This window comes from Pristiophorus japonicus, chromosome 2 (genome assembly GCF_044704955.1).
Source record: "Pristiophorus japonicus isolate sPriJap1 chromosome 2, sPriJap1.hap1, whole genome shotgun sequence".
NCBI lineage: Eukaryota > Metazoa > Chordata > Chondrichthyes > Pristiophoridae > Pristiophorus > Pristiophorus japonicus.
The window spans coordinates 284,936,493-284,948,622 of record NC_091978.1 but is presented as its reverse complement, the minus strand read 5'-3'; the positions used below and the strand labels follow the sequence as shown (position 1 = coordinate 284,948,622).

At 43.4% G+C, this 12,130-nt stretch overlaps 1 protein-coding gene across 9 annotated transcripts in view; it reads right to left on the bottom strand.

Moving 5' to 3' along the window:
* Positions 1 to 12,130, bottom strand: part of LOC139233945 (uncharacterized) — a 926,529-nt gene that overhangs the window by 396,325 nt on the left and 518,074 nt on the right. The gene's annotated exons all lie outside the window — the stretch shown is intronic.

Genomic DNA, 12,130 nt, shown 5'->3' with positions numbered 1-12,130 from the left:
GAAAGCAAGAAAAAGATTACAGTAAAAATGGAAGGAAACTTACTCCAAAATATCCCACGAGAAAGCCCAAAAGAAATTCACCTCCTTATTTTTTCCTGTGAAGTTTCCAGTCAGTTCAACTACTTTCTGATGACTCAACCACTTAACTACCCTTTCCACGGTTGCCAGTTTGGACTTGTTCATAACTCGCAGTAAAATTAAAAATAAAGAATTGGCCCAGATTTTCCTGTCAAAACAAACGGTAAGGGTAATGGCACTCACCAGTATTTATGAGCAAAGTGCACAGCATCTTCAGACGAGGCCAGATGTGCAATTAAATGCAAAAATCTGTAAGTGGCTTTCCAAGATGCATTGCTCTGCCGTTAGCTTCGCAAAAATAGCATTTCACTGTCTGCCTCGTAAGTCAAGTACATTGAATGGCATGAAGTGCCTGCACTTGAATGGTAGATATGATCTAAACTTGGCTTATCTATTTCAGTTTAAGTACCCTTTTTATCAGTGTGATAAGTGTTTATTACTCCCAAACAACCTCTCTGGCACTGAAAATTAACTATGATAAGTGTGAAGTCTCATTCCTTCAGCTTTTAATTGTTGTTGGAGATTTTTTTTTAATTAATTATATTTTTTTAATACTTTTTCTTTCTGTCTCTTTCCTCTCACTCTTAATCCCATCTTTCTTTCCCTCTCTTTATTTATCTTTCTGTATTTGATTTGACACTGAATTCACCATTCTAATTTACACTTCCTAGTTCAGACTCAGCAGTGTTCATTTCACAATCTTTCAATCTGATTGGTTAAGGAGATAGACAGTTGGTTTCCCTGTTCATACAGATGCCCGATGCCCTGTAGAGGGTGCTGCACCATTTCCATCTCCCATTTCCAGAAACTTCCAATGCAAGATCTCATGGAAATGAAACGGGCAAGGGTAAGTCTAACTAATGGCGGATGCCATTCATTGGCTGGCTACAGCAAATTCTGGGCCATTATCACACATTTAACTGAACAAAGCACACTGTGATTGCACTACTGTTTGAAAGCCAGTTTGAACCAACCTTGCACCATATACATCAAAATAAGCGTGTTACAAGAATTTGGATTGCTTAGGGTCGAGTTTCTTCTTGTTTATGCCAGTAATATCAGCAGAACCGGGTGGAATCGGCCGAACCAGCGCAAATGATTGGAGAATTTTAAACATAAGTGAGTTACGCCCAAAAGCACTTACGTTTGTGTTTTCTGCAATATTTTACGCTGATTTAAGGCTCAATGTGCTCACATCAGACCCTGGCCACAAAACTGGCCACATCTCCAGGTCGAAATTGAGAGATTCCACCGATTGCGCTGGTTAAGGAAGGCTCTTCAAATTGCACTAATTTTTCTTAGGTGGTTTTTCATATCAAAAAAGATATAATCTACAAAGAAATTGACTAGTATACACCAATAAAACTATTAAATGGTTCAGTATAGTTTTTTTTAAGTCATTTTCAGGGATTTTTAAATCAGGTTACTTAAAAGTGGAGGACTGGACACCCTTGTTAACCCATTTTAAGTTGTATTAATAAAACTGCACCAGGTTACCAGGCTTAAATACATCAAGGAATACTTTTTAATCAAAAGAAAATAAAAAGAAACAATTACATTCTATTATGCTCTCTGATTGCGCTGCTTCATGAAAGATATTATGTTTATGATTATGCAAATAAATGTTAGTAAAAACCAGCACAATTTCAAATGCATTTTGGGCAAATTTTCTAATTGCACCCAAAGCAGAAACTCTACCTTCTGATATATAGTGACTGAGTTTAAAGGAAAACTAATGGGATCAGATCGGTCATACATTTTACCCCCATGGGCTTTTCAGCTTGGCAATGAGGTGCCTGAGAGGTGATCCGATGGAGTTATATAATATAGTCATGAGAATGCAAAAGGTAAACACAGAATATTACTTCTGTTAAATATTGAGAGTAGGACAAGGAAATATAGATTCCAACTAGTAAAAAGGTAAATTTAGGACACATTGCAGGAAATTCTCCTTTATTTCATACATATGGAACAGACTTCCAGGAAGATTAGGCAGGTAAAAACCCTAGAATTTTTTAAGAAACAATTCGATACTGACAAAGGGGAAATTTAAAGGTCTCTCTGGGTGGACAGACTAAGATGGGCTGAATGTCATAAGAACATAAGAAATAGGAGCAGGAGTAGGCCATACGGCCCCTCGAGCCTACTCCGCCATTTAATATGATCATGGCTGATCTGATCATGGACTCAGGTCCACTTCCCTGCCCGCTCCCCATAACCCCTTATTCCCTTATCAGTTAAGAAACTGTCTATCTCTGTCTTAAATTTATTTAATGACCCAGCTTTCACAGCTCTCTGAGGCAGCGAATTTCACAGGTTTACAACCCTCTGAGAGAAGAAATTCCTCATTTCAGTTTTAAATGGGCGGCTCCTTATTCTAAGATTATGCCCTCTAGTTCTAGTCTCCCCTATCTGTGGAAACATCCTCTCTGCATCCACCTTGTCAAGCCCCCTCATAATTTTATATGTTTCGATAAGATCACCTCTCATTCTTCTGAATTCCAATGAGTAGAGGCCCAACCTACTCAACCTTTCCTCATAAGTCAACCCCTCATCTCTGGAATCAATCTAGTGAACCTTCTCTGAACTGACTCCAAAGCAAGTATATTCTTTCTTAAATGTGGAAACCAAAACTGCACACAGTATTCTAGGTGTGGCCTCACCAATACCTTGTCTAACTGTAGCAAGACTTCCCTGCTTTTATACTCCATCCCCTTTGCAATAAAGGCCAAGATTCCATTGGCCTTCCTGATCACTTGCTGTACCTGCATTCTAACCTTTTGTGTTCCATGCACCAGGCCCCACTGTACTGCAGCACTTTGCAAGTTTTCTCCACTTAAATAATAACTTGCTCTTCGATTTTTTTTCTGCCAAAGTGCATAACCTCACACTTTCCAACATTATACTCCATCTGCCAAATTTTTGCCCACTCATCTCGTCTGTCTATGTCCTTTTGCAAGTTTTTAGTGTCCTCCTCACATATTGCTTTTTCGCCCATTTTTGTATCGTCAGCAAACTTGGCTACATTACACTCGGTCCTTTCAACCAAGTCATTAATATAGATTGTAAATAGTTGGGGTCCCAGCACTGATCCCTGCGGCATCCCACTAGTTATTGATTGCCAACACGAGAATAAACCATTTAACCCGACTATCTGTTTTCTGTTAGTTAGCCAATCCTCTATCCATGCTAATATATTACCCCCAACCCTGTGAACTTTTATCTTGTGCAGTAACCTTTTATGTGGCACCTTGTCAAATGTCTTCTGGAAGTCCAAATACACCACATCCACTGGTTCCCCTTTATCCACCCTGTTTGTTATATCCTCAAAGAATTCCAGCAAATTTGTCAAACATGACTTCCCCTTCATAAATCCATGCTGACTCTGCCTGACTGAATTATGCTTTTCCAAATGTCCTGCTACTGCTTCTTTAATAATGGACTCCAACATCTTTCCAACCACAGATGTTAGGCTAACTGGTCTATAGTTTCCTGCTTTTTGTCTGCCTTCTTTTTTAAATAGGGGCATTACATTTGCAGTTTTCCAATCTGCTGGGACCTCCCCAGAATCCAGGGAATGTTGGTAAATTACATCCACTATCCCTGCTGCTACTTCTCTTAAGACCCTAGGATGTAAACCATCAGGTCCAGGGGATTTATCCGCCTTTAGTTCCATTGTCTTACTGAGTACTACCTCCATAGTGATTGTGATTGTGTTAAGTTCCTTCCCCCCGCCGCCCCCCCCACCCCCCCGCAGCCATAGCACCTTGATTATCCACTGTTGAGATATTTTTAGTGTCCTCTACCGTAAAGACTGATACAAAATATTTGTTCAGAGTTTCTGCTATCTCCATGTTCCCCATCACTAATTCCCTCGTCTTGTCCTCTAAGGGACCAACATATACTTTAGCCACTCTTTTCCTTTTTATATATCTATAGAAACTCTTGCTATCTGTTTTTATATTTCGTGCTAGTTTACTTCCATAGTCTATCTTCCCTTTCTTAATCATTTTTTAATTCATTCTTTGCTGGCTTTTAAAAGTTTCCCAATCTTCTGTCCTCCCACTAGTTTTGGCCACTTTGTACGCCCTTGTTTTTAATTGGATACCATCCTTTATTTCTTTAGTTAGCCACGGATGGCTATCTTTTCGTTTACACCCTTTCCTCCTCACGGGAAAATATTTTTCTTGAGTTATGAAATATCTCCTTTAATGTACACCACTGTTCATCAACCGTCCTACACTAGTGTAAATGCCCTTCCTCATTTGTAACTCTTGTGATGTAATGACATCACGCGCAAGCAATAGATACTTCTGTGATGCAACAGAGCTTTCTGATGTGAATTTGGTCATCATATGCTCAGCAAGCAAACAATGAAGATTTTCAAAAAACTTTCCAATAGTACCCTTTAAAAATATCATGACAGTACACTACAATCAGAAGGAGCAGTAGGTATCCTTCACTCACATAGGAAATTCTAAATTATCCTTATGTGTAATTTCAGATTCAACCCATTATTTTCAATTGTTTCTTTATAATCTGGAACTGATGCTGATGTGCCAAATGGCCTCAGGCTAGAGGGCTCACAACCAATATATTATTAATTGCAGCAGTCAGGTGAGTACTAACATTTTAAAAAACTATCTTTCAAAGCACTTTCCCTTTCTTTTTAGGTTTCTCAGAGTGAGCCATGTTGGTGTTGGGGAATAGAACACTTTCCATTTCAGCCAACTAGTCTCAGCAGTATGAATTGGTGGTTTAGAAATATCTCCAGACAGATAGTGTAAAGCCCCCTCTAATCTGTTCAAACAAAGGCATGAATTTCCAAACTACCAACCCAATTTTTGGTTAATTTTTGTGTGGATGTAGTAAATACCACTTATAAACATTGGGCCAGAATCTGCAGTGAGTATGATGGCATACTCTCAGAATACACCTTCATACCACCTTTGAAATATACTGCAAGTTCAGGATTTCCGCATGCGCTTGGGTAAATCCCAAACTTGTGATCTGTCAAGTTACGACTTGACAGTTCATCCGCTCTGCCTTGGAAATCCTGATTGCCCACCAACTGCCCAGCAATTATGTACGAAGCTTTTACGGCTGATGTAAACAGATTCAGGGCCTATTTGCATCAGCGTCAGGGAATACTTAAGCATCGTTCAGCATGTATTTAGTTCACATAAAAGTGAAATTGTTAAATTTGTTTTGTCTACACATTTTATTGAAATACTGATGTTGAAGCTTGATGCTGTCATTTCACCAGTTTTTGTGTGGGACAATCTGAATTCAACCCATACTAAATCCAAAATAACCAATAAAATATTAAACCTAACTATATATTATTATCTTATTTCCTGACATTAAAGCTTTTATAGTCACCGTACGGTCTATGACTATGCCTGTTCTGTGGATTCAGCGGGTCAAGTGCCAGTCTGCATCCTCCTTTCTCCTCTGTTGACTTATTCCCCCTAGTATTAGTTATCATGTCCAACTTAACACAGTAACTTTATTCCCCTGTGTATCAGTTATCATATCCCATTGAACAATTAACCCTGATGCTGGTTCCCACATATCTATCAACTGGAAACTCACGCTTCCATTGATTGGAGCACCAGGTCCATGTAATTCCAGGTATGCTTTTACGCTTCGCCCCTGAATCAGTAGGCCACTCGGTGGCCCTTGAGTATGCAGTGTCAAAGAGCATGTTCACGAAGGAGGGTCCCCATCAGGTAAGTTTGTATTCTATTCGGATGCGGGTGGCACGCCGTAGGTACATCGACGACCATAAATCTGCCCCATTAACAAAAGTGTAGAAAAAGATTGACCTAAAAGGTCATCTTTTTTGCTGAGATGTATGTACAGTATGCAAAATTTATAATTTTAACAATCAATTCAGAACTCATGGGACAACGAATAGAATTAATGAAAAAATGTGTTAATTAGGGACCACAACTTGGTATTCCTGCAGCAGATGCTCCTGTAGCTCCAATTGATGGAACCACCATTCAGCAGGATACGGTGTGTTTCCATGCTTTGGTCAAAAGGATGAGGGCAATGTAATCAGTATGCTGTTTGTGGTGACTTCTTTGTAGTTGCTGGCCTCCTACTGGTCAGTTTAATAACCAGCCTGGGAATGGAGATGGGCAGGGTCTCTTTAGATGCAAGGTGACTTAATATAGAATTTTTTCAAGATAGTTTAAGTTCAAATAAACACTGAGGGAGTGAATTTTCACCTGGTGAGTTGTGTCATTTTTATGCCAGTGGTCAGGAAAGGTATTTACATGAAGGTTTCCTGGGTCAGCTCATTTGCATAGCTACCGGTGTAACAACTGTCGTAAGTCCCGTTTAAGCTGCTTTAATGCAAGGAAATTAAGAGTGTAGTCTTTAAAAAGATAACTTAACCTGCATATTACAGCGGCAGACTGGGGTACAACCAGGCAAGGAAGGCTCACTCACTTCATCATAGGCAGTCCCTTGAAACAAGGATAACTTGCTTCTACGCCAAAAAAGGATGAGTTCACAGGTGTTTCAATGAAGGACCTAATATTCCAGGTCCTGAACTACATCCTAACGGGTGGAAGATGCCTGTGTGCGGATTTTTTTTTACGTGTGGTGGCCGCTGTACACCAGCCATCACATGAGCTTGACAGAGCTGTGTCTTGGTCCAATGGCAAGGGTTAACCAAAACGACTGGAGACCTGCTCTGCTGCACGGGCCAAATGTGCACACATATGGCAGTGTGGGCCCGCCCATGCTGCCTCTGGGCCCTCACCTCTTCTGGCCCTAAACTTACGCCTCTCCTGGGCCCCGATCACGTCACTCTACAATCTCTCACCACTCTGTCACCCTGACCTCGCCGTGCCCTTAACTCTCAGATAACTCCACTTCATATTTCATCAATCTTTTTAGGATACATAAGAACATAAGAAATAGAAGCAGGAGTAGGCCATTTGGCCCCTCGAGCCTGCTCCGCCATTCAATAAGATAATGGCTGATCTGATCATGGACTCAGCTCCAGTTCCCTGCCCGCTCCTCATAACCCTTTACTCCCTTATTGCTCAAAAACCCGTCTATCTCCGCCTTAAATATATTCAATGACCCAGCCTCCACAGCTCTCTGGGGCAGAGAATTCCATAGATTTACAATCCTCTAAGGGAAGAAATTTCTCCTCATCTCAATTTTAAATGGCCAGCCCCTTATTCTAAGACTATGGGCTAGATTTTCCACTTTTGTGCTTATTGCCCAAAAATGGGCGTTATTTCCGGCGTGGGTGGTAAAAAAGGGTTTTCAGATGGCCGGCTTCTCGCCCATTTTCAAAGCACCGAGTCTTAATTTTTTTAAATGGGTATTATCGCGAAATGGCCGGTAGCGTTAAATCTTGCTGACCTTCTGCCGTAAAGTGTCGCCATCCTTAGCAACGGCATGGCAATGCTCGATTCCCGCAATTCAGATCAACCGCCATCATGACATGCGCAGAAGAGGACACAGAGAGAGAGGGAGCTGAGAGGGACTGAAGGCGTGCGTGGCTGTGGTGTGTGCTTGTTTGGTTGTTGTGGGAGGCACAAGGGAGATTCACCAGCAGCAAAAAGCCCACTAAGCACCATGAACATAGTTGGCACCGAGTTTTTGTCCAACAAATAAGATATAACATGGAAAGGATGGTGGAGGCCCTGGAACTGGTAGCCAGGAACACTGGTGGCAGAGGGCTCCCAACGGTCCCGGAGTGTGGCACTGCACCCCAAGGTGCCGCACCCCCCTTGCCAACCACACATGAGAGCCAGCAGCAACATCTTGCTTCTGGCTCGGAGCACGTTCCCACCTCAGGACCGTCCTCTCCCTTATCTGTCCAAGCAGCGTTTCGGCCGTCATCCCCCCCACCCCCCCAATGAAGCATCGCCTGAGGAGCTCCTCGGCCAGATGGCTTGGAGTCAGGAGGGGAAGGGGAAGGGGTAGAGGTGAGGAGGAGAAGCGGGAGACTGGGGGGCTGGTGGGGGGGGGGTGGTGGGGAGGAAGAGTTGGTTTTTACAGAAATACTGATGATTTCAGACAAATGTTTGGTTTAAATGTTTTTTATTTAACAAAACATTGTTGCACATTGGCTCAGATAGCTGCACCATTACACACTGGTGATTCCTTAACATCAAAGGGTATAATGACACTTAACTTAAATCAACTTAAACTTTAACTGTCATCAAGGTGATGCCCACTATTGATGTATCACCTGCACACCCAGCAGTGTGACAGCCTTGTAAATAATACCAATGTTCTTTCAGGCAAAGCGATCATTGATGAGCTCCCGACGTAAGGCTCTTGCAACTATAATGCCACCACGGGCCCTTTCATGCGGTTTACAGGGGGGTGGGGCATGGCTTCAGCGTCAGCCTGATTGTCTGGGCCGATGTCAGCGTCCGCCTCCTCATCTTCCTCTTCCTCTCACTGATGAGGTGGACTGTCAGACTCATCAGGCAATTCTTGTCCCCTCCTGATAGCCAAGTTGTGCAGCATGGAGCACACCACCACGAATTGAGCTACCTGCTCAGGGTAGTATTGGAGCTTGCCTCCTGAATGGTCCAGGCATCTAAAGTGCTGCTTCAGCACTCCAATGGTTTTCTCCACGATATTGCGAGTAGCTCTGTGGCTCTCGTTGTATCGCCTCTCGGCTTCGGTGTGGGTGTCACGCAGTGGAGTCATCAGCCAGGTAGCGAGGCCATATCCTTTGTCACCAAGCATCCAGCATTGACCTTGTGACTGATTGGTAAACAAGTCAGATTCAATGCTCTCACTCAGGATGTGAGCATCATGGATGCTGCCCGGAAATTTAGCATTCACTACCAGTATAATTTGCTGGTGGTCGACAACCAGTTGGACATTCAGGGAGTGGAATCCCTTGCGGTTTCTGAAAACCTCTGCATCCTGAAAAGGTGCCCGCATCGCGATGTGCGCACAGTCTACTGCTCCCTGCACCTTGGGGAAGTTTGCAATTCTGGAGAATCCTAGAGCCCTCTCACTCTGTGCCTCCCTGGTCATAGGGAAGCTGATCAAGTCCCTCCTGCAAGCGAACAGTGACCTGTCTAATGCAGCAATGTGTGGCATGCTGAGACAGACTGCAAATGTCACCAGCTGAGGCCTGAAAAGAACCCGAGGCATAGAACGACAGTGCCGTGGTGACTTTGACCTCGACAGACAGTGCAGTACTGATGGTGCTGGCAGGCTGCAGATTTTCCCTTATCAGCTGGCATACCTCAGTCATAACCTTTTTGTGGAAGCGCAGTCTCCGAAGGAAGATGGTGTCAGGCAAGTCGAGGTAAGACTGCTTCTCCCTGTACTTGCGGGGGGTGTAACGTCTGGTCCTCCTCATCAGTCAAGCATGTCTTACATTGGACACATAACGCTGTGGAGCATACCTTCGGCGATCTTGAGTCTGCTGCATGTAATTAGTCATCAAGAGAGGGTGAGAAAGGAAAGGCCCCATTGCAATAGCTCTCTGTTGTTCACCGATTGGTCACAAAGAATGAATGTTCCGACAAAAACACCTATTAAATTTCAATCGTTCACAGTATGATAAAGATGTTTGTACAGATGTTCACATCAACTCCAACGACCTGCAGGGTACATCCAAACTCCCTCGAGGTTGAAGCACAGCAGCCTTTTAAATGATGCGACATGTGATGTAGAACATGGCGTCCAATACGCTGTGATTAGTTCCGGTTAGTTCCACTTTTTCTCGGCGGTTTTTGGGTGAGCGATATTGTGAGCGATATGTGTGCGAGGTGGTGAAAGTGACGCTTGGCGATCTCATGGCCGCTAGTTTAGGTAAATACGCTCTTTACAACAAAAAAAAGTGGGCGGGTGCTTTTATTGAATCTCGGCGTTAAATCAGTGTGGAAATTAATGCTGGGTGATATTACGGGCGTTGATTTCGTCCATTCTGATGATTCCACCCAAAAAAGGTGGGCGGACGGTATAATTTTTTCCCGGCGTTAAGCACATGGGGAAAGTAATGCTCGGCAATAACTTTCTGTAAAATGCCTGTCAGTTTCCATTTTGTGGCTAAATGGGTGATATATGGGCGTTATATGTCATTTCAGTGGTAAAATAGACGTTAAGTGGGTGTTAAGCATGCAAAAAAAGTGGAGATTTTAGCCTTATGTCCCTTAGTTTTAGTTTCCCCTATGAGTGGAAATATCCTCTCTGCATCTACCCTGTCGAGTCCCCTCATTATCTTAAACGTTTCAATAAGATCACCTTTTATTCTTCTGAACTCCAATACGTATAGGCCCAACGTACTCAAGCAATCTCCATAAGCCAACCCCCTCATCTCTGCAATCAACCTAGTGAACCTTCTCTGAACAGCCTTCAATGCAAGTATATCCTTCCTTAAATACGGAGACCAAAACTGTACACAGTACTCCAGGTGTGGCCTCACCAATACCCTGTACAGTTGTAGCAGGACTTCTCTGCTTTTATACTCTATCCCAATTGCAATAAAGGCCAACATTCCATTTGCCTTCCTGATCACTTGCTGCACCTGCATACTAACTTTTTGTGTTTCATGCACAAGGACCCCTAGGTCCCTCTGTACTGCAGCACTTTGCAATTTTTCTCCATTTAAATTATAATTTGCTTTTCTATTATTTCTGCCAAAGTGGATAACCTCACATTTTCGCACATTGTACTCCATCTGTCAAATTTTTGTCCACTCACTTAGCCTATATCCCTTTGCAGAATTTTTGTGTCCTCTTCACAACTTGCTTTCCCACCCATCTTTGTATCATCAGTAAACTTGGCTACATTACACTCGGTCCCTTCATCCAAGTCATTAATATAGATTGTAAATAATTGAGGACCCAGCACCAACTTGTATCATCAACAAACTTGGATATATGGTTTGCTATTGTGTTGTCTAAGTCATTAATTATAGTGAATAGTTGAGGCCCCAGCACAGATCCTTGTGGGACACCACTAATCACTTCCTTCCAATTTAAGGACATACCCATTATCCCTACTCTCGGGGGCCGAAATTAAGGGTCCGGATAAGGCCCGTTACCATCATTTTGCAGCAGCCATGCGGCGGAATTGAGTGGCTGCCACGTTGCAGTCGATTGGCCGTCACAATCCAAATTCACCTCAGGGATTTTTCGGCCTGTCCCCACTTCTGCCCCGCTGCTGCCAACCGCCCCAAACGTATCATCAAAGAGCACACCGCCGCTCTCCCACACCTACATCCCAATCCATACGAAATTTACCTGTCAAAATCTTTAATCTGCCGCGCGGTGCCAACAGCGTTTTCTGTCGGGGCATCTTGTTTTGTGTGTGTGGCACAGTAGCACGGCAGCCTTTCAAGGAGTGGGCGCACTGATGCAGCCGCCATGTTTTTTTTTGCCAGCCAACTTCCTGATCGGTCGGACAATTACTGCCCCGGGTTCGGCCGGGCCGCCAACAGGCAGCCTGGCACCCCCTTTTGCGTGCCAGGCTGCTGGTCCACCTGAAACCCTCCCTGGTGGCCCAGTGGGTGAACCTATAGAATTACTGCTTCCCTACCCTTTAAATGAGGGGACAGACATGGTGAAGCACATGCGCTCTGACATCACCACTGCTCCGCCGCTAAGTGAAGCGGTGGAGACTCCACCCCACCCCAACTTCCGCACCTCACCAGCACTGATCGCTGCACTTCCGCCACGATTATGACCGACTTCCGGTCTTGTTGAAAAAAATCGACAAAGACCTGAATATCGATCAGGAGGTGATCTTTTCCCATACGGTGGTAAAAACAGGTAAAATATCGTAGATGCGCCAGGTTTCTGGCAGGCCTGAATTTCGACCCCTATGTCTTCTACTGCCTAACCAATTGCCTAACTAGGTGACTACTTCGCCTTCAATTCCATGAGATTTAATTTTAGCTAACAGTCTCTGATGTGGAACCTTATTGAATACCTTCTTGAAGTCCATATAAACTATATCCATAGATATTCCCCTGTTTATTACTTTAGTTAATTGCTCAAAAAAATCAATTAGATTAATTAGACGTGACCCACCCTTTACAACTCCA